This window comes from Coturnix japonica, chromosome 2 (assembly GCF_054131305.1).
Source record: "Coturnix japonica strain WE chromosome 2, WE-NBRP24, whole genome shotgun sequence".
Taxonomy (NCBI): Eukaryota; Metazoa; Chordata; class Aves; order Galliformes; family Phasianidae; genus Coturnix; species Coturnix japonica.
In genome coordinates, this window is record NC_140664.1 from 81,744,720 (window position 1) to 81,768,083 (window position 23,364).

A 23,364-nucleotide genomic window follows, 5' to 3' on the forward strand; every position below is an offset into this window, starting at 1 on the left:
TTTCAGAATATATGCATGTTTTCTTTAAAATGTATCTAATATACTTTCAGGACTGGAGGTCAAAAGGATTAGTTATTTCCAGACTATGTTTATTTTTCAGACTATGTTAAATCATCACTCATCTGAAGTTCTTTACCAGCAAACAGGAAAAATACAATAAGAGATCCTTGCTCTTGAGAAACACCGAGAACCTTTTTTCTGTTCGTGCTTTGCTGCTACAGCCTGGCTTTCTTTTCATTGGTTCCCAGGTAAAGTGTAAGAATTGCACAGCCGTTTTCCCAAGGCAGATTAAAGAGTCAGGTCCCGAGTGCCATCATTGATCTTAATTGCCCTGACAGACCCACACCCTTTGCAAATTGGTCAGGAAGAGTAGTCCAGCACACCTGCCGCCTTTCATAAGCAAAGTTACAAAGGACCTGCTTTCAGTCACGTTCTTTGTCTAAACTGTGCCCGTCCTCTGGTAGATCTTTGCAGCAACGAGAGCTGCTGAAAGGGCTCTCCACAAACAGGGCTTTCGTGGAGTTGTTCTCCTGATGCTGCTTCTTGACGCAGAGCAGCTGTTTGTTACGCAGTGACTACGCCCCGTGCTTGGGACTTGTGACTTCATAATGTGGTGGAGCCTTTTTACTGCGCGCAGTCTTCCCTGAGCTCAGTTGAAGGGTACGGGCCGTTCAGCTAACCATCGGCTGGTGGGCAGAACAGGACAAAACCTGCTGAGATGGCCACGAGTCAAGGTAAGGTGTGGAGACCGTGCTATAGAATTGTTACAGAACATGTGGCCTTTGAGTAGGAACAGCAAAATTGCTTGCTTTAGGCAGGTGGGATTGTCTGTTTTAACTGTAGTCTCTGTTCCGAGCTGTTTACTGGCAGAAAGTACTGAAGCTCATTTAACTTTAGATATCCCTACCAGAGATCTGTCCGTTGGCCCTTGCTTTAAAATGCATCTGAAAGTTGTTCGGCGTAGTTTGTTTGTTTTTATTTTTTGCTTATGTTCCTGTAGGGTTCTGTTGAACAAGGTTCTATCCTGAAGTCAGTGTTTGTGGTAGTGGAAGTAATTCTTGTTGGATCTATTTATTTATTTATTTCCCTTTGGGATATGTGTTGAGACTAAATTCATTAAGTATAGCCTGCTGATATACCACGTATTACACTACTTGAAAAGTAGGCTGTGTGGACTTATGCCTGGGGATTTTGTAAAATAAGATTTAATGAAATATGTTGTAGGTGTTCCTTGCTTGGTGTTTATTTGTTGCCGCTTAAGCATTGCTTTCAAAAGCAGTACTTCAGAGATGTCCCGGGGAGTGGCAAGTCAGTTAGGAGACAGCAGGAATAATCTATCAAAGATGCACGAAAATCTGTTGTATTGATTTCTATTGTACAAAACGATAGGGGGAACATACAAGAACCGTTGCAAATAGGAGATTGACATGAAGACTGTTCTCAGTGTAGATGATGGGTGGCACCAGTAGTTCCGATGTTCGAGATGCAGATTTATGAAGTCTGAGATTGAATTCCGCTTTAACTGCTGCTTTGCAGTGTGAATAGTTGTGCTAGTCGTCCTGAAGTTGCCCTACACTGTTGGGCTTTAAGCTTTATACTAAGTAGATCCGTTCAACTATTGCTTTGTAGAGCGTCTGAGACATGGCTTTGTTTCTTATCTTGAGGCGTTCACAGGTTGTTTTTGAAAACAAAAGGTAATTTTACAGTGTTTTCCATCTGCCATATGGGGAGATAATGAGAAGCTTATAGAATTACATGAATTATTTAAACAGCTATACAGGTTCTGCAGGCATTTACTTCAGCTATTGTCATAGGGAGTTGACGTTGCTGAGTTTTACTGAGGCACGGTGAGTAATTATGAGGCTAACTGCATTTAACTAGGGAATAGTGACGGAATGATTAGATTAAGCACATTCAGTGTTGGTATAAAATAAATATCCCTAATAAGCTTTTTCCAAAACCAGTTCATCTGAAGGGGAAAAAAAAAAAAAAAAAAAAAAAAAAGAGCTCATAATGCAACTTTTGAAGGCAAAACAGACCTTAGTTTGTACAAAAAATTCCAAAATTAATCTTCAGAATTAAATTTTATGTTCCGAAGTTTCAGTTGCATGAATCTGAAGCAACTTAAGTCTGTAAAAACAAAGATTGAAAGTGGCTAGCCTCTCCTATGCCTTCAAATTCTTTGACAGTCTGTTAACGTGGAGATAATGGTTCTAAAGAGAGCTGTAAGTAATTTGAACAGTTCACTTTGCAGAAGGAACAACTTTGACAGACTTTAAAAAGTATGTATCCTATCACACTTCATAAACAGGTGAAAAAATCTGAAGAGCAAGTAGTCACTACAGTCATGCTTAGGATATGGATGCTGGCTGTCAGATGTAGAAACTCATAGGAAGTGTGTTGCTTTATATTGGTGCAGTCTCTTTGATAAACTGTGTAACTGCTTGGTTTCAAGATTACAGTAAATGTATTTTCTGTGTTTTTTGAATGTTTTAAAATCCTGTTTAATTGTGATGTACAACTGGACTTGTTATCTAACTGCCAGTATGCCAATTCCAAGCTAATATTAAATTTGATATAGAACTGTCATGTGACCATGCAAAGCAGAGTGCCAAAGATTGCCTAATGCTTTATTCTTGCTGTACTTGCTGCCACTGAAGGGCCTACATCTTAATTACTTTCTGTATTGCTTCTTGAAAATCTTCAGGTTATGAAAGTATTCTGAATGAAGTACATGTGCTTTTAAGACACTTCAGATCCTCAGCTTTTTTAATTTCTGGACTTTAAGGTTTTGGACCAGTGATCAAGTGCTCAAATCATTGAACTGAAAGGACTTGGTTAATAACAAACGTTTGTTCATTGTCCCTTAACACTTTGTGATGGTATTTCACATTACGTTTTTCATTTGCAAACTTTGTGAAATTGTGGGAGCAGAGCTTTATGTGAAACTAAGTAATGTGCTGTTCAGAAGGGGAATAACTGCTGTATGTTGTCCAAAAGATGGTGTCGAGGACCTGAAAGGTATGTATATGGGTACCTCTAGGGACTTGTCTCAAAACACACAACTGTGAGGAAGTGGTTGTGGTTAGCAGGCCTTACTAAAGGCTGTGGACAATTTACACATTCCTGAATCTCCAACAGAGCAAGTATAGAGACAAGATCAAAGGAAGGTCAGATGCTCGGTGAGGGAATTAAAGGAGCAGTGAAGACCAGATTGCCATTCTTATCTAGCATATATTCTAAGTGCTAGAAGTAGTGAAAGGAAAATCTAGTATGAAAGTAAAACTGTATTAAATAAGTTAGAAATACTACAGAGAATCTGCTGTTAATCACTTGTGTCAAAGGCAATAACAAACTGCTAATTATACATGCTAGAAAACCTTCTGGCTTTTCTAGTTAGAGACAAGGTGATAGGAGGTATCTTGCCATGAGCAGTTACAGAACAACTTTGCCTGAAGATGATTTTTTCCTGAACCCTTATACTTTATTCATCTACCTTAATATTTTCTCCTGTTGAACTGTGTTCAGTAAATTTATTGCTTACAGCAAAATTACTTTTTTACTGTGTAACCTATAGTTGCCTCATGAAGTGTCAGGGCTTTTCTTCTGAGGTTTCATCCTTGAAAACATTCCCCAGTAGCCTGATTGTATTGACAAACCTCTCAATTACCTTTTCTAACAAGGTTTGGTAGCTGTAGGTTGTGCCTGAAGTATGTGAAAGAACGTAAATCAGCATGCTGCTGTTTACGTAAAACTGCCTGTCTGCTCTTAAATACAGCAGTGTATGCAAGGCATAGAATACCATGGGAGAAGCAGAAGCGAACTACCTGCATACTACAGTCTCCTTACTAATATAATGAATGTATTGCTCTTTTTATAGCTATTTAAGACCTATAAGTTCTTGAGCAAATTATATAGGTTACTCTTTAAGTAATTCCTTTTATTTATTTCAGTGGAAGTTATAACAAATATGAAGAGTACAATAACCCTACTTGGTAGAGCAAGTCAGCAGCTGCAAAACACTGCTACAGAGCATTTTGCCAGTTTGCCCCTTTGCTGCCATTTGTTACATGGCAATAAAATGTTGTAGAATATTGATGGGAAGGTTCAACCTGCTGTCATACCATCATTATGTGTCTCTGACATGTGAGCAAGCATAATACAGTAGAAGGTATTACTTTTGGAGCAGTCCTTATAATACTTCTGAGTATTAATAAGAGTAGAACACCATACTGACTTCCACTAGGGAGTTGTTACTGGGGTTGTGTATTTTGGCTTGGAAACAGATGATACTGTGGCAAAAATCACAGAAAGGAATAACTTTTTTATAATGGTATGCCAAACATGTATGATTAGGGACAGTTGCACGGAGTGGGAAGTGTTATACAAATATTTAATTATACTTAATAGCTAGTAGTTTGATAGCATAAGTGGAAAAAGAATATCTGAGAATTATCTAAGGTGAAAATATTAAATGTAGTCTGTCTAGTAAAGCAAGGAAACATCTTGTTTGGAAATTAAAAGATCTCATTTGTATGTGGTGGCTTTTCTACAGGTATCAGAATATAGATTATCTATTTCACCACATGTGTTTCACTTCAGATTTAATGCTGGTAGATAAGCAGGAAACCTTTTTCAGAAGATGAGCATGCTGAGTTTATTTTTGTTGCCAACAGCTTCCTCCTCCATTCTCCTCCAGTTTCTGGAAAAGGGAACTAGGATGCATGTTGTTTAGCACAGTGCAATGCTTTGAATGACCCAGGAGGCTTAGCCTGTGTAGCAGCTGCTTTCCTCTGCCAAGGCACAGGCAAGAGGATCTTGCTTTGGGTTGGAACTGGCGGTATTGTGCTGCAGGCTGACAACAAATTTACTGCTGTAACTTGCTAGCTAAGGAACAGTGCATTGTTATAATTGTTTTGGAGGACACTCAAGGTGTTGGCAACCTGTTTCAAGTTGTATATTCAGCCTGTATATTCCCAAAAGAAACACTGGTAATTTAATAAAGATTCCTACAATTTCCTGCCTCTGAATTACTGTAACTACAGGCAGATGTCAATTTAAATGTAAAAATGACACAATGGAGATTAGAGGAGCTCTGTGAGTACAGGCTGATTATAAGTATCAACTAAAACATAGTAGGAATGTGGTTTCTTTAATTGTAAACAATTGAAATATTAAGTAGGATTTTATTATCAGTGCCTTCAAATTGTGTGTCAGAACTGTGAACTGTTGTTAAATACTTTTAAGCTGTGCCAAAAGAAAATCTGTATTTGCCTTCCCAATGTTGTTTGTATGTGAAATGTTTAAAATCCTATTATGTCTTTGTAATGAGGATTATTGCATATACAACAGTACAGCAGTTCTACTTAGATTACCGCAGGTATTACTGGACAAATAATTTTAATTTAAAATGAATTGATCACGAGTATGTAATGTAATGAATAGATGTATCATTGAAAGCATTTATAACTTATAAGAATTAGCTTGACATTTTATCAATTACTTACTTCCCAGGGAAGTCTAAGCTCAAACACCTTGACTCTCCATACTTTTCAAAGTGTGTGTTAATGGTGATAAAAGACTGACTGAGGTAATAGATTCATTGGAGTCTATGAGCTAATTAGTGAGATCCTAGTTAGAACCACTGAACTTAATGACTTGATAAAGCTGTCTTGTGGAGAATCCATTGATCTCTCACTCTTCTTGAAACCCTATAAATAATTCTTATTAAGTGCTGGTAATGCATCTGGATCCCTGGACTTCAGTTAGACCACCTACTGTGCGAAAGGATCTTGCTAGACATTGGAGTAACATGAAACAAGGGAAGAAAATGATGCCCAGTTTGCATCCAGATGTATCTTGTGTGTGTGCAGTACTTTGAAGGACAACAAATGTGTCTCTCAACGCTAGTTGGTGTCTTGGTTTCGGCTGAAATGACATTAATCGCGCACTAGTGTTTTTGCTGAGTGATGGGAAAATGCCTAGGACCAGAGTGGAGCTGCTGCTGTGATGGTGTGGGGAGGGGTCATGGTGGTCCTTGGTTGAGGCCTAGGGTCATTGTGTACCATGTGGTATTCAGAAGGTTATAAAGCTGTGGACAGCTTGGACATGGCTGCTGTTCCAGGGCTGCCAAGTGTTGGTTAGTGGGGGAGCGAGTAATTGTATATGCATTGCTGCTTTTTATTAATCTCTTTTCCTTTTCTGTATTAGTAAGTAGAATTCATCTCGTTCCTCGAGTTCTATTTCATTTCCAGTTCCCTGTGTGGTGCTGAGCTGTCCCTGGGGTAAACCACAATAGTTGGATAGTAATTATGGTTGGTTTGTTAACATGAAGCTGTTAGTGATTTATCAGTGATCCTCTTTGGTGGCTTGAATTGAGATCCAGTTTGTGGTTTTTGTTCTTTTACTAACGCTTTTCTGTGATGAACAGCTGTAGAAAGATTCTCTGCTTTCTGATGTGTTTATTTTCAGCCTAGTTCCAGGATCAAAATACAATGATGGAATTCTTGTAAAAGTATGAATTTGGAATGAGTCTAGGATGCGCATCGTGCTTTTGCTACTACAAGAGGAACCCAGCTTACTGGATGATTCATTCTGTTCTTGTTCATGTGCCATGTTTTTGTAGAAATTTAAATAATACCAAATGAAGGAAAGAGATAAGGTCAATACTTCTCTTCCTGTTATATGGACTTACAGAACAGAGCAGACTAATTGAAAATGCATTCAATTTCTAAGGCATTAATTTTTCTATCTTCAGGGAAGTTCTTTTCCCTTCTTTTGAACCAGTGAGACATCATGCAATTCTCCATGCCCTGGAGAATGTCCTGACCAATGAACTGAAATATTCCCATCTGAAAAGAATACTGAAGGAAATATACAAAATAGAAAAATCTTGAAGTTGTGACTCCATAACTTTCCTGATTAGTAGGTCACTCAGAGCTGTAGATAGCTCTGCTGGGTTATAAGCTCGAGGTCAAATGTGAGGTGAGCAGAAGAGAGAATAGAATTATTTGCCTTCAGAGATGGATTGTCTGTACAAAACATTGTGTTTATAGCAGTTCTGATGTTTCTTTTGTGACTTGACTATGATGGTTTAATATTCTAATTTTCATTTATTTATTTATTTATTTATTTTAAAGATTTATCCTGTTTTGACTAAAAGTAATTATGATTCTTTGAGGCTGATTCAAATGCTCTGTCCACAAACACAATTTTTGTTACTTAAAGTTTATTACTTATCTTCTATGCTTCTTTTCCATCTATATCACCCCCAGCAGAATATTATCAAAGTTGAGTATAATGTTGTATTTACAGCTGTTTTAATTTGTCCTCTTACAAATGCAGGTTTTTGGTCTGAGATGTTTCAGGTAGATTTGCAAATGTAATACAAATCTATATTGTGCAGACTCAAGGATTTTCTGTGCATAGCTTAATATATGCAGTGCAGTCCTGGAATGTAGGATATATGTTCAGTTGTCTTTACCTTCCCTAAATTTCAGTTCACACCAGTGTGTGGCATCTGTGATGCTGTGATTTGCCAACCAGTGTTGGACTTAATTGGGAGTATGGTGGATAAAAAGGTGGTAACTTCTGGTATTGCGTGATCTGACAAACAGCTTGTATTTTATATGGGATGCTCCTGTTAAGCTACTGCAAAGCTTCCTCTTCAGCAAAATCAGACTGGGGCTGATTGTATAGCTTACTCAGCATTATGCAACAATATGGCAATATGCAATATACAAAATGCAACAACTTCTCCAAGAGCTGGAGACAAACAAGACTTATAGCAGTGAGGCTTTGGTACATTCCCATGATGTGTGTTGTATCCAAGTGCTGTTGGATTAATCTTTGGAGAGGATAGAATTGATTTTTTTCAGATTGTTTTTTAAATTTGTATCATGGTACATGAACGTATAATAGAAAGTGAAATTGTCACCACACAATACAAAGTGAAAAGGTGCAGGCAGCTCTTACAGGAACGTCCGCTACAGAGCTTCAGTTGTTACTGCATGAAGAAATACTCCAGCTAGCTTGCAATTAAGCCAGTGTCTTCACATAATGCTTCTTAAGGCATAGAAACTGAGGTAAGGAAAGCTGTGTAGCTGCATAACACTGCTATGTGATTGGAATACGTAGCTCTGAGATTTACCCACTTTTTAAAAAAGTACTGTATAGATGAAGCTGTATTTTTACAGAAATTTATTTTTATTTAAAACATCTTTCTGAATTGCACAGCATAGACAGCTTATAACCTGCTCTCTGAAGTAGTTTGTCATAAGTTTTGGTATAAAGCCTTCTTCACGTGATTAAGGCAGAATCAGCCATCTTTTAGTTATGATCATTCAACTCTTCCATACGGCATCAGGAGTGCAGGGCAGCCAGCCAGTGCATTGAAAGGGAAAGCTAATTCACTTGGGCTAGCTCAAGACAACAAGGTTTATTTTCTTGTTCCCCTTCATGGCAGATATCTAGTAAATGCTCGTAGTGTTGTACAATGCAGTGCCTCTTAAATGCTACATGGAACACTTTAACTGCTCTTTACTAGTAAATCCCCCAAAACCATTTCAGACTCTTTTCTATGGGGTCTTCTGACCTCCCTACTATGTGTGTCAGTTGTTGTGGCACTCATTCTTGACTTGTGCCCAATATATCAAGCAGTCCAGATCATTTCACATTAGTGGTCTGTCCTCTTCATTCATTTCCCTATTTCTCATATAATTTATGAATGTTATTAGTGATTAATTTGTATATCCTCTCAAGTATTTGATAAAATGTTAATTGTGGGGTTAGAACTCTGAAATCCTGCTAAAAATGAACCTTCTGATTATTTATCAGTATCTTAATTTACTTACTATGTATCACTTTTTCTGAGTCCTTTTAACTGAAATACCATGCAGTAAGATGACAGTTGCTAAGCAGGGTGCTAAGTAAATAACTTGATACTTACTACTAAGGAAATAGCTTGATATATTTTTTTATCAAAAGTGATGTTGTTTTTATCTGCCTTAGACTATCATTAATAATATTTTAATGGAGACCCTGTACATGGAGATGTTCAAGGCCAGGCTGATGGGTGTTCTGAGCAAACTGATCCACCTGTGGATATCTCCATTCTAGGGGAGTTGGACTAGGTCATAGAATGGTTTGGGTTGGTAGGGACCTTTTAGATCATCTAATTTCAAACTCCTTGCTATAGTCAGGGTCATCTGCTCTTAGACCAGGTTCCTCATTTAGCCTGGCCTTGAATTCTTCCAGGAAGGGGGCACTCGAACCTCCCTGGGCAACCTGTTCTAGTGTCCCACTTCCTTCACAGTAAAGAATTTCTTCTCGATATCTAGTCTAAATCTGCCCTGTTCCAGTTTAAAACCATTTATCCTTGTCCTGTTACTACATGCCCTTATAAATTATAGTTCCTTAGATGATCTTTAAAGGTCCTTTTTAACTCATAAGGATTCCATGTTTTTTCTCGTTTACTCTTTAATATATAGATGGAACTTTAGCTTTCTTCCACTGTGTTTGAACCTTGGCTAATGCGTGAAGTGTTGTTGAGCCTTTGTGTTCCTGTCCCAGCCTCCCTCTGGAGCCAGATGTGTGTTATTGTGGAGCAGCTTCTCTAGATATGAGTTGCTGTTGCATCTTTGTACTGTGGTGCTGTATCATTACCTCTTTCTGGTTTGCAAGACATATTCTATTTTCTACTTGTTTCGTGAAACACCACATCTGTTTTTTCCACCTAGAAATGCACTTACTTAATCTTTTACTTTCATTTCTAACTTAGCAAAGAAACACAAGGCACTAAGTCCCTTTCCTATTTAACTTCAGCTTTGATAATGGCTACATTCTGGTGTCTTTTACTTCCCTTAATGATTTTTCTGCTGGTTTATAACTTGTTTCATATTCAGTGCACTACTCTTTACATGTATTCTGAGACTTTGGAGAGCTTTTTCTCCATGAGCATCATATTGATTTTCTTTTTAAATGAGCAAAAAATTATTCATTCATAATGTAGTGATTGCTTGAGCATCTAGTCAAGGAATGTTAAATAACTTCAAATTATTGTTCTATTAGTATTTTTGCCAATTAATTGGAACCATTTTTCTCCAGATTACTGAATGCACTTTGAATGTTTTCTATCTGTGCATGAAACTGATATATTTATATATTTGTAAAAACATAAATGTTTATTTTTTCCAAAAGTAAAAACATGTCTATGAAAACCTTATTTTCATTATTGCTTTTCCACTAAGTAGAAACAATGATAATAATAATGGATGTTTCTGTAGTAAATTCTTCAGAATGAGTCCTGGTTTTCTGGGGTTTTAACTTCATAGAGGGTGAGGGGGGTGAGGAAGTATATGTGGTGTTACAGTAAGCAACAAGGGGAAGACTTTTGGTTAGACACCTAGTTGGCTTCTAAAGATTTAAAGAAAAATATAAAGTTCTTGACAACTGTAAATGGCCAAGCACATGAAGTTACCCATTAGGTGGATGTAACATATGTTCTGTGACAACAGCTACCTCCTCCTTACTTTGGCTACAGTTAAACAGTCTCTGGGAGGATCTATGGGTTTAGACTTGGATTAAAATGGAATCTACTGATTTTTGTTGAGTGTTGGATCCTATTTTGCACTTCTGTATCAGTTATTCAGTGAAAGATGTTAGCATGTAGCCACAGTAATGCTCTCATTGGAAGCTCCAGTAGAGTAAGCTCCTCCTGGGAAGTAGCTGTATCTTGAGCATCCTTGCTATAGGAGACTGAGGCAAAGAAAAGTTCCCAAATACCAGACTATACTTGTCACAGCTGGTATGCATAGCAATTGCAGCAGAAAACTGCATGGCACAGCACTTTCTTCAGAATAAAAAATGTGCCTCTATTCCAAGGGATCCTGCAAGGCAATATGTAACAGCATCATATGCAATCTAATGAATTAGTCATGTGAAGCTATTAATCATACTCCTTTCACCACTCACTCCTCTATTAATCAATTCCTGCCAGAAATTTAACATTACATATTCCTCAGACATTTCATACACCTACTGCTGTTTAAATTAACCTCAAACTTCATCAAGTCTCCTTTTCCTTCAAACTATCTATTTTCTCAAGGCATGAAAGATGGGATTTCTATAGAAAGTTAGTTACTCTAATATTGTGGGGGGTCACTTCAAGTATTATAAACCCAGAATATATTTCATATTCAGCAATGCGTGCCTACAGAAATTAAGCTTTGTAAATCTGTTACTGACTTCCAAATGTGAAAGAAGGTGGTTTCTCCACTTCACGGCTAAGTGAGCATAGAGAAGAAGCTGTATGGCATTCTTAAAGTACTGAGGACAAACCCAGAGGTGGAAATGAGCATAGGAATTTTTTATCACCCATCGTTTACTGTTGTACAGTTCATCCCACCACATTTCTGTGGTGGCAATTAGGTGATAATTTTCTAATTGCACCATGGCTTCTTTGTCTTGCTTATTTCCCATGCTGCGTGCATTGGTATAGAGGCACTTCTGCTGAATTATCAGCAGTGTTTCTTGAGATATAAAGTACTATAAAATGTCATGGCATTTGACTCAGCTGGATGTATCTATAACTGTTAATCGTTGTATCCTTTTTTAGTTAATGGGTGCAAAGGGACAATTATAGGACAGTTTGCCTTATTTTGCTGACTTATTTTAGACATCTGTTCTATGCTATTTCCAGGATATAATAATTTCAGTAGGTCATATGAATCTCCATTGTATATAAAAGAAACTCAGGATAAGTATCTTAAACATTGTAGTCTGCTCCATGGTCAGATGTGGATTTTGTTTTTGGTCTTCAAGACCTCACTTGTTAAGGTGCTCTGTGAATTCTGCAGCTGATGGTATGGTTGTTTGTCAGCAGAAAATTTAGGTTTACACAGATGTTCCAACTGGCACAGTTGCTCAAATTTTAATTTGACTCCAAATGCAGACTTAAGTTTTGGTTTCATACATACCAGTATGCTACTGCTGTCAAATAGGCAATCTGTCAGTGAAAGCTTTCAAAGTCTTATGCTCTGAGTGGAGAGAAAAAAATAGGAGAGACAGCTACCACAAGCTGACAGACCATATTACAGCAATAAGAACAGACTGTTGTGTTTGGGCACTCTATAGTGATAAAATACTGTAAACAGTGGAAAATAATGGTTCTTAATGTCTGTGCATTCCGCATTTATGTCCGAGTCAAGCCTTTAAAAACATTGATCATTACAGTAACATTTTAGGGTTTGTATTGCACTTCAAGGAAAACTGAATCTGAACTGTAAGTGTTCTTTTGTTTTTAAATTACAGTCTTATGACCACTAATCAGTAGTGTGGTGTTATGCTGATAAGACTTAATTGTGCCTTAAAAATAAACATGATCATATCAACAGTCTATTTCTTTTGAAAATCATAACTTACATAGCAATATTCCTTGGAAAACCATAATTATACTTTTTAGTTACCCTGGAGGTAGGCAAAGATTTTCTGTTTCTGATATTACTTTGCAAATTTTTCTGTATGAGTATCTCCTCAGTTTTAATACGTTTGTACTGTGGAATTGTTTAGTGCAATGCACTTAAAAACATGCATGTTAATGACATGTGGCTATGATTAGTTTCAGTTCATTGTGTTTTATGGTTTCTTCTTCATTTCTGTGTTACTTATTTTCTTATTCAAGAAAACAGTGCAAAATTCACTTTACAATGAGGTTGACTTCTTACATCTATTTAAGATAATAATAATTCTGTAAGTACATGAACAGTAAGAGAAGGGCAAGGGAGAATCTCTATCCCTTGTTGGATGCTGTGGGCAACATGGTGACCAAGAATCAAGATAAGGTTGAGGTACTTAATACATTCTTTGCCGCAGTCTTTAATAGTAAGACTAGTTGCTCTCTGGTCACACAGCCCCTTGTGCTGGTAGATAGGGGTGGGGAATAGAATAGGCTCCGCATAATCCATGATTCCCCCAGTTTGTATAAATACCTGGGATTGCCCAGGCCCAAGTGCAACACCTTGCACTAGGCTGTGTGGAACCTCATTAGGTTTTCATGGGCCCACTTCTTCAGCCTGTCCAGGTCACTTTAGATGGCTTCCCTTCTCTCCAAGTCAATGTATATACTCAAGTCAATCTCCTAAACTTACAGCTAAAGTCCATGTCTATAAAATATGTAGTGTATTAGGCGGTAGGCGGGGTCACGGGATGTGATGGGACAGGTCCTTTCTCCTTAGTTAATATTCATGATGGGCGGGATTAGCCCCGCCCACTTTCTAGCAGGTTCTATACCAAAAGTTATATAAGGGTCTGTTTGTTTTAATAAAATGCCTTTTCCCACGCACTCCCTTGTTGTGTTGGCATCTGGTCCAGCTGCGGATACCCGGGGACGAACAGGACGCACGGCACCGTGTAACAAAAATACAGTATCTTAAGGAAAGTATTATTCTGTTTGTTTTCAGTTAAAGGCTTTTTTTTTTTTTTTTTTTTTTTTTTTTGCCAGTCTTTATTTTTGTAGAGATTTTTTCTTTGTCTCTTCTTTGTAAAAGAAAATGTAGAAGTGATGGTATTGCTGCCTTAGTCTACTTGACTTGGAGCTGTCTATTTACAAATGTATTCTTAAGCTCTTTTTGCAGTATTTGGTGATTCTTTGTTTTGTAGGATTTCTAGTACCCTTACTGTAGATTTCTTTTTCAAAATGCAAAATCATGCTGCACTTCTAGCTGCAGTTTTCCTTAAATTTAAATCTTCAGCTTACATTTCTGATCTCAATTTTGCTAACAGACATTGTTAATTTTATATATTTTCAAGTGTTATGGATGATTGGATAATGGAAATTTGGAACAAAAAAAGAATAGTGAAGTGAAAATAAGACAGTGAAGAAGCAGAAGCGAATAAGGAGAAAATAATTTCAGTAAGAGAAAAATAGGAAAAAAGTAGGTTGTTTTAAATTTCACTTAGTGAGTTAAAAGAAAAAAATCAAGAGTATATCTAAAGAACTACCTGAAAAAAAAAGGAAAAGTATAATATGAAAGTGCATGCATTTCTTGAATTTAAAAAAGTAAAATTTCTGATCTAGTATGAGAGGGTATTTTTTTTGCAGTGATTGTCAGATGTTAGCAAGGAACATATCTGAATATCTCTTCCAGCTCAGTGATGCCACACATGCTCTCAATGCTGTTCTTCTGCCTGAATGATTCCATTCACACCTGTCTTAAGTGGAAGGAACTTTGTCTTAAGTGGATGGAACTTGTGAACAGCAGGTGCCTTGGGGGCTGCAATATACTTGAACATTTTAAATAATGTCAGTGTACTTGGATATCAAATGTAGTTACAGCCTAGAGAATTCCTCAGTAGTATTCTAGAATCATAGAGTGCACAACACCTGATGGTAATGACTGTCTGCAATGCACTCCGATGGCAAGCCATGAGACCTCTGGTAAGGCTGGCTATTTCTGTGGTCCTGCTTGCTATGCAAGTTCATGTGTGGATTGAGAAGCCCAATTGTGGTTTTTCTCATTCATTTGCCATTAGCAGTTTGTGCTTTTGTTCTTCTTTCTAGAGGAAAGAGTAAATGCTTCTCTCTAGACTGTTAGTCAAGAAAAAAAAAAAAATTAAAGAAAATCAGAAAACAAAAAGGGTGAAAGGAGTTTATATCTTGAGTAGACATAATATTATATCTTAAAATAGAAATACTGGTACTGGCTTTACACATCTGGCAAGCATTCATTTATAGGGAGTGCACTCAGACTACATCTGTGACCTGTTTGCTTTTCTAGAAAAGCATTCCTCTATACGAGCTCATAATGGCACAGATATTTAAAGAAAGACAACTTCGTAAAATCCTAAATATTGGAACTACTAGTAGTAAGTTACAAATGTATTGAAATGTCTTAATTTGCCTTTAAAGATTAATTGATTTGTAAAGGAAAAAAAATGTACAGAGTCATAAACTGAGAACATGTCTAAAAAAGTAGTGATGTAAATGATAACCTGGCTCTAATTTCACAACTAAATTAAATTTATCTGAAGAAATACATCAAATGCAGAGTTTTAAGATATACAGTAGTATTGCATAGTTTAAAACATTACTAAGATTTAAGCTTCAATCACTGATAACATTTTATCTTTGAAATTACTTTAAGCTAGAGTCTGAAGAGGCTTAAAACAAGTTAGAAGCATGCAAATCTTACACACTTTGAATAAGATCCTTGGTTCTTGTATTTTGCAAACAGATTTATTTTATAATAATAATTAGAAATTTCATATGAAGGTTTGTTTCAGAGGTCCAAGGTTATAAGCAGGTTATTACAATGTAAATTCATATAAAGTCCTGCAAATTAAAACTCGAAAGCCTGTTTTAAAGCACTCTGATCTTGTTTAATCAGCAGCATGAAAGCAGTTGATTCCCTTGTGTACTCCATTTATAAACATTATTGCTTAGATAAACACTATACCTGTACTGATTAGGTTCATGTTTATTCACTGAGCTGAAGAAATTAGAGATGTGGAGACCTCTGAGGTCATCTTGTCCAGTACGTTGTAGGTGCAGTATTGTTCCAGATGAGTACTGCAAGCTAGAAATTTTGTACTTAAGTTGGTTCAAGCAGTGGAGTTTCTCTCACATCCTGTGAGAATTAAACGATTTAATAGATTCTGGTCTTGAAAATATTTTGTGATGCTCTGTGTTTCTGACATACTCAGTAGTCCAAGCAGTGATTGGTTTTCCACATAGGTGCTTTCAAAGAATGCTAGATCTGCATGAAACTTGTCTGATTAAAAAAAAAAAAAAAAGTTTTGTTACATAACTTCTAGTGCTGTTTTGTCTTCATCTGTCATTCATTCTTATCGTTCTCTAATTTTTTAATGAACTTTCTTAAATGTCACTCTGTCTTGCTGAAAATTTCAGTGATACACTAAGGTTATTTATGTACTGGTACGGAGTATGTACATGGGGCTGTCTAGGTTATAGTGCCTGAAACATGCACATGGTTCTCCTTTTTTCTCATTCTTACTGTGAGAATTGTTTCCAAAATAGCTCAAAAATTGTACCCGTTTTCCTACTCTTTTGTTATTAAGCAAACAAAAAGCCTCAGACTTCTTTACCAGGTTTGTGTGTATTAAGTTAATCTAATTTGAAATGGCTTGGAAGAAAAAAAAAGGACAAATATTCAAGTAAATTTTAACTTTCTAGCTGAAAGCTTGTGTTAGCAGCTACAGATGGCTAGAGGCTTTTTAAAAAATGAATAACAGTGCTTGTGGAACTGTTTAAAAATCCATTGCATCAGCAATTTTCTGAGGTCTCGTTCTACAGCAGTCTAGGCTTTGAACATGTAATATTTGTCTTAAACTGTACATCTCCCTCCAGGTGCCCTCCCAGTCTTCCACATCAACCCTTCTGTGACCTTTACTTGTGAAACAATTACCATTGCTATGGAATTATAATGGTTTACATGGGGAGAATATATAATCTTGTCTCTGTAGCTTGTCTGTATCCATGGAGCTTAAATTGTAGTCAGAACTGTGAGTTCTTCCTTATATGCCATGGTCTCAAGTGCTATGCTAAATAGCCTCTATTAATAATACTGTTAAGCCATTGTTTAGTCTCTTAGATTGCTGTTTTACTTCATTCTACTTCTGTAGTAAATGGTGTTTTAATACATCAACTCTCGTGCTAATGCACAGCCATACTAGTGTTTGATTCAGCCATCACCTAAATAAATCTTTATTGATACTGAAAGGGTGCTAGCAGGTCGCCTTGGAGCTTTCTCTTCTCCAGGTTGAACAACCCAAGCTCTCAGCCTGTCCTTGTCAAGGTGGTGTTCCATCTCTTGGTTTGTTTTTGTGGCCCTCCTCCAGATAGGCTCCAACATGTCTATGCCTCTCCTGTACCAAGAGGACTCCACATCTGGATACAGTTCTACAGGTGAGGACTCACCAGGGCAGAACAGAGGGGCAGTATCACTTCCCTTGACCTGCTTGCCATGCACCTTTTGATGGAGTCCAGGATATGGTTGGCTTTCTGGGCTGCGAGGGCACATTGCTGGCTTATGTCCTGTTTGCTATCCACTAGTACTCCTGGATCTTTGTGGGCAGGTCTGTGTTCAGTCCATTCATCTCCAAGCTTGTATTGTTGGTGGATATTGCCTCAGCCCTGGTGCAAGAACTTGTACTTGGTTTTCTTGAACCTCATGAGATTTACCTTGGCCAACTGCTCAAGCCTGTCTAGATCTCTCTGTATGGCATACTGTCCATCAGGTGTGTTGTCTGCGCCCTGCAGCTTGGTGTCATCAGCAGACTTGCTGAGGGTGCATTTGACTCTGTTGTCAGTGTCACTTATGACAGTATTAAAGGATATTGGTCCCAGTGCTGACACTTAGGGGTCACAACTTGTCACAGGTCTCCATTCAGACATTGAGTCATTGACCACTACTCTCTGGAATTGATCCTGCAGCAAATTCTTCATCCATCAAATAGTTCACACATCAAATCCATATCTTTCCAATTTGGAGAGAAGGGTGTTGTGGAATAGTTTATCAAAGGCCTTAATGTAGTTGAGATGGGTGACATCAGTGGCTCTTCCATTGTCCAGTGATGCAGTGACAACATCATAGAAGGCCACTAGGTTGATCAAGCAATTTAATTGAATAAATCTATTTGGCTCAACTTCTCATATAAAATCTTAAGAGCTCAGTAAATCTTTTATTGTTCTGACTTAGTCTGTATGTATGTCTTATGAAAGTAAAATAAAGTGCATAAATAAAAAGATGAGTTTGCCTCTAAGAATAACAGCTGTTCTCTCCCTCAACTCATATAACTTGTGTGGCTCTCATTTTGATACAGTAAGGTAAATTTGACATGCAGTAATCATCTTCAGCTTCCATTAGCTTCCAAGCCTCAGCACTTAGAGCGGTAAAGGAGAAGCCTCAAGTTCTCCTTTAATGGAGAAGTTGAAACTAAATTATTATGATGATGATGCCTTGATGTCTCTTGAACTGAGCTTGGAGAACTGTATTGATGGACCAGTTAGTAAGATTTTCAGGCCATGCCTGAAAATGTTTGTGTTTGAACAGAAGCATGGGAACTGCCTGCTCTGTAGGGTGCAGTTGGTTGTCCATCAGTGTCCTCCAGTGCAGCCTGTGCAGTGTGAATGCAGTCAAAGAATGTATCTGTCAGGTATAGATAGAATAAAGATGAGCACAGGGAAGTACTGCCTGAACAATTATATGTTTTATCTGAGCCAAAACATGTGGTGGTGATTACCTGGAAGCTATTGACAGATCTTGAATAGTTCCGTACTGACAACTTGGAAGTTGTCAGTTACTCTATGAGAGTGAATCTAGGCCATAGTGTGCAGTTCAGGCTGTTGGACAGCATTGTGCATTGCAGTTATGTCAGCCTTTCTTTCCTTACCTCTTTCTCTTTGTTATAGGATTTGTGGTCTCACATTATCTATATATTAATTGGAGTACTTGTCCTCCTTGTAGTCCAGGAGACAAGTGACCTCCTCACAAACATCTTCCATCGAAGTTTTGGCCCTGGTCATTTAGTGCAGAAGCACAGTGATGCATAATGGTCCAGCAGTTCTTGAACTTAACTACCCAGTGCAGAATCCTCCCTGAAGACAAATTTTAAGTGGTGGAATGTTTGGATCCTTCTAAGAAGCAAACTGTTCTTAAGTTTACCACCATCTGAAATCTATTACAGTAGTAGGAGGGCAAGCTTAAGTAAATATTTAAAATACAATTAAAAGAAATGGAGGACAAAGTCTTAAATCTGAATTACTTCCTATTTACAGCTGCATATGTAGCTCCTTAGTGCAGCAAAGCTTGAAAGAATCTTGAATACGAAATCCATTTACTTTCAAAAGCACTTGTGATACTTGTTTTCTGACATTGGTATCATCATCTGCACTGCATGTATTTCATTGTGTAAACAAACAGAACTAGCAGCATGTGTATCCATGCTGAAATTTTAGAGGTTAAAATGTATAATGAATCCTACAAAAAAGTGAATATTGTAATGAAGTATGAAGAGAAGGAGGTTTCTCAGAGGGTGGTGAGGTGCTGGCATGGGTTGCCTGGAGATGTGGTGCTTTCTGTCTCTGGAGATATTCAAGGCCAGGTTAGATAGGGCCCAGGGCAACCTGATCTAGTACATGATCTAGTGATGGGTAACCCTACCTGTAGCAGGGCATTGATGAACTTGATAATCCTTGAGGTCCCTTCTAACCCAAGCCATTTTTTGATTCTAAAAGCCAAGGAAAGAAGGACTGGTCTTGTTTAGGCTACGTAGTCTTCATTTAGCTGGGTGAGCAGGTGTGTAAGTTGTCATATATGCACATATTCATTAGAATGGATAAATGTTGCGAAATTTATTATTAGCATGAAGAAATAAAAATGAAATAATCCTATAAAATTCAGGCATTTACTTTGAGAAAATGATACTAATATAAAGACAGTATTTGTTCTTGTTGGTACATTCCTTTATGGTTGAAAATGGGAAAGAGATTGTGTGCAATTATAAACAAGTGATAGACAAGAAGAAATGGGATGCACAGCAGTATATTTTTGTAGAAGATAAGGTAAATTAGCTTGCAGTAAAATCTCACATAAGGCAAAGCTTTGTGAAGCTTTCGAGTTGTAAGTCTTTCTAATAGAGTTTAAAAGTAAAATAAAAAAGTAAAAGAAAGAAAAATAATCACACTGAAATTACAATATTAAGGAAAGTGGAGAGACAACAGATTCATTTGCTCTTATTTGCCATGAGGAAAGAGTAAGCATCCATTGGCTAAATAGGGTAGCGTGAAAGCAGAAAATAAGGAGCATAACTGGAGTGCAATGTGCTGACTTGAATTTCAAAGAGAAAAAAATAACTTTCATACACTTTAAGTCAGCATTTGAATATTTTATTTCTTGAATACAGCACAAAAAAATCTCGTGATAACAGTAATTTTGGCAATGTAATTTGAGATTAAAACAAATATATTGCTGTGCTACAAAAAAGTCTTTTTTTCACATAAAAGACATCTTAGACTTGTGTGCATAGGCTGATTATTTAAAAAAAAAAAAAAAAGAAAAAAAAAAAAGGTCAGTGATGAGAGTGTGAGTGAAAAGGAGAAGTTTAGTACTGAATAGACAGTGAAATAAGTAGTTGTTTTCTGGCAGGTATGTTAGAACCTAACAGCAGTTTACCTCAGCTAGGTTTTGCTGGATTTATACATATAGTAGACTGTATTCATAATCAAATTAATACTGGTGAAATTGGATCTGGGCTCATGAGGAAATAACCTTTTTTCCCCTATGATAGCTGCCATCTAAGGGATTTTATGACTAGTATAAGTAAGAACCTAAGAAAATCCATTCCTATTCTGATTACTTTTAGATACAGTGTAGATACTTTTAGATACTTATAGATACAGATTACATAATAGATACAAATGGATACAGATTACTTTTAGATACTAACAAATAAACATATTTTCACTGCAGAAATGGAAAATTCTGTTAACATGCTAACAAGCTAACTTTAAGATCTACATTGCTGTTCATTTTGCGTTGGTTAACACTGACAGTAAACTGAATGCCCAATCTAAAATTATGGTCCTATCTTACTTAGTTTGAAGATATCTAGGGTATGGTAAAGGCAGTTTTTTTTTTGTTTGTTTGTTTTTTCTTTTTTCTTTTTTTAACTAAAATACTAGTATTTTCTGATGCAAAGAACAGCATCATTGAATTTAATTCCAAGATGCCCCTCCGGGCCTCCCCCCCAACTCCCCAGTTGGTAAATAGAACTAAGGATCAAGCCTACTGTGTAGTATTGTTAGGAGATGTCTTATTTTGAAATTAGAGCTGCTTTTTGTTAAGCAGGGAGTTGCTGCATTAAGGCTACTTTTTGTGTATTAAGTGAAAGCGGCGATACTCTGTAACTGTCTGCACCTAACCAGAAGTGATGGTAGTTCCTGAGGCTGAAATAGTGTTGGAATCTTTGAAAACTGATAATTTTGTGATATTCTCATGTTCTTAGTTCTCTTCAACTGCTTAGACTCTAAACATCAAATTTGTTTCAGAGGTAACAGTAGGATCAGACTTGTATTACTGAGTTTGACTTCAAATGCTGTTTAAGTTCTATGTCTGGCATCTCATGCCTATTTCACAACTGGTGTTTTACTTCAGATACATTAACTTGTAAGCAGAGTAAAGCTGAAAATATCAAAGAATCTGCACTTGCTTTACACCTGTAAGAGGGAAGAGAGCACTGTCTGTTCTTGCTTCTTAAAGTATGCCATTCACCTTCTCTTAAATGTACTCAGTCTATATTTCTAATTATAATGCTTTATTCTTTAAAGTGATTTGAAGTGTTACCAGTGGAAGTACTCTTTAAACTTAAAGGTACATTTAACAAAGCTCAGTGTGATATTTTTCTGTTATTTATTTAGTTCTTCATCATTTGAGAGTATCTCTTGTAACATAATGAGAGCAGATAATGCATTAATGTTAAAGGGGATGTGTAAAGAGCTATAGAGTATTTTGTAGTAGCTTCATTGCTCTGAATATTTTGGGTTTAAATGACTTCCAATGTATTCCGAGGGAAACAAGTATGCAAAGCCTACTCCTGAACGATAAACTAGTCTGAATGAAATATTTCTTTGAAAAATACTTGATTGTAATATTAATGGTATACAGTGGTTGACTGGAATGGATGCTAATTAGCATGGAACAGATAGCAAATTCAAACTTTGAGGTAGGTTAATGAGAGTCCCACCCTGTGCTTGAGTGTATTTCCATTAATCTGAGATCTCCAATGATATGGCATCGTGAAGTGCCTAGTTAGCTGTTTTGTCCAGACTTTTTGTTATATTCTAGATTACAGAAGAGATGCAGATTTTACTTAGTTCCTCTGTCCTCTTCAATGGTTCAGAAATGGATGTTCAATTTAGAGTTGATTTAAAGACAGAGTGGTACCAGGCGTACCAGACTTCCTCTGCTGTGGGCTTGTTCCTTGTACTCCTTCAGCCTAGCACCATGGGACCTAGTCTGTGACTGTCAGGTGGACGCTGGGTGCAGGGGCCCTTTGAAAGGCATGGACGGTCTCCTGTGCTTGGGAGCTGCCTAAAAGCCCCAGTGCTCAGCTTGGGCCAAGCCACATGTATCCTCACCCTGGCAACTGCTGACACTACATTGCCTGGAGACAGCAGCCTCCCTTCCTCACTGGGGTGCAGTGGGACTGTGGCTGCCAGGGAGTGGTGCAGAAGGCAAAGTTCTGGGCCCCACTGGTAACGGGTAGAAACTTACTTCCACCTCCTCCCACCACCCCCTCACCCCCTCAAAAAAAAAAAAAAAAAAAAAAAAAAAAAAAAGACTTTAACACCATTAACACTGTAATTTCTCATTTGCTTGCTGTTTGGCCTGCAGAACTGACTCAATCATAATTTTGTTATCATTTAGTCTGTATTTATTTCAGTTTAAGCATGTTATATAGATAAATGTAAGTTAGAATAGTTTTTTTTTTTTTTTTTTTTGTTATACTTGTTAACAAGTTCAGAACAACAAGAGTTATTATTGACTAGCATTTTTATTATACACCAGCATTTTCAACACATCCTTGGAAGGAAGGTTATGTCCCGTGTCCTGCTGATGGGAACTAATAGTCATGAAGGCCACTGGGCTTACCCATTTCCTTGCAGTCAGGTGTATACTTAAAATGTTCTGTTGGTGAAAGCACAGAATACATTTTCACATTCATTTTGTTTCCTTTTCTGGTAATTTCTGCTTTCACTAGGAAAGTCTTTATTTGGTGTGTTTTTGTTTTATTTTTGTTTGTTTTTTTTTTCCTCCCCCCTTAGAAAACCAAATGTTTTTCTGTGTTTTCTTACCATATGACTTAGTGAAATCATCATAGTGATGTAAAGAGTTTTGGGGTACCTTTTTGGAAGGAAAGAACATAATTATTCATTTAAATATATATATATATATTTTCTTGAATATTTCACCCTTGCGTGAGACAAACACAAGTTTTTGATTCAGAATATACAGTAATCATGCTTTATGAAATAGTGAGCAAATCTAACAGTTTATCATACTTTCCCCAGTGCTTTTTAAAGAGCAATCAAAGAATATAAACACAACTCAAGTGTACTTTCTATTTAAGTGTGCAGTTGCTTCCTGAATAAGCATGTCACAATTAAAAGACTGCAGATGGGCAAAGGTTGAATTAAATAAAAGCACTTAGCTAATGTTCTTTTTAATTAAAATTTATTGGTGTTCTTTCCCTAAAATGTGATTTTTCTGTGAGGCACTGCAGTCTTTGCTCCTTTGTGTGTTTGGCTTTCTAGTAAGTTTTGGCAACCTGTTCTTAAACATAGCACAT

At 37.0% G+C, this 23,364-nt stretch overlaps 1 long non-coding RNA gene across 1 annotated transcript in view; it reads left to right on the forward strand.

The window, feature by feature from the left end:
• The first annotated feature begins 648 nt into the window (after positions 1-648).
• Positions 649-23,364, forward strand: part of LOC116652899 (uncharacterized) — a 123,152-nt gene continuing 100,436 nt past the window's right edge. Inside the window, exon 1 of the long non-coding RNA XR_004306097.2 lies at positions 649-734. This is a non-coding gene — a long non-coding RNA (uncharacterized LOC116652899). The remainder of the gene's footprint in view (positions 735-23,364) is intronic.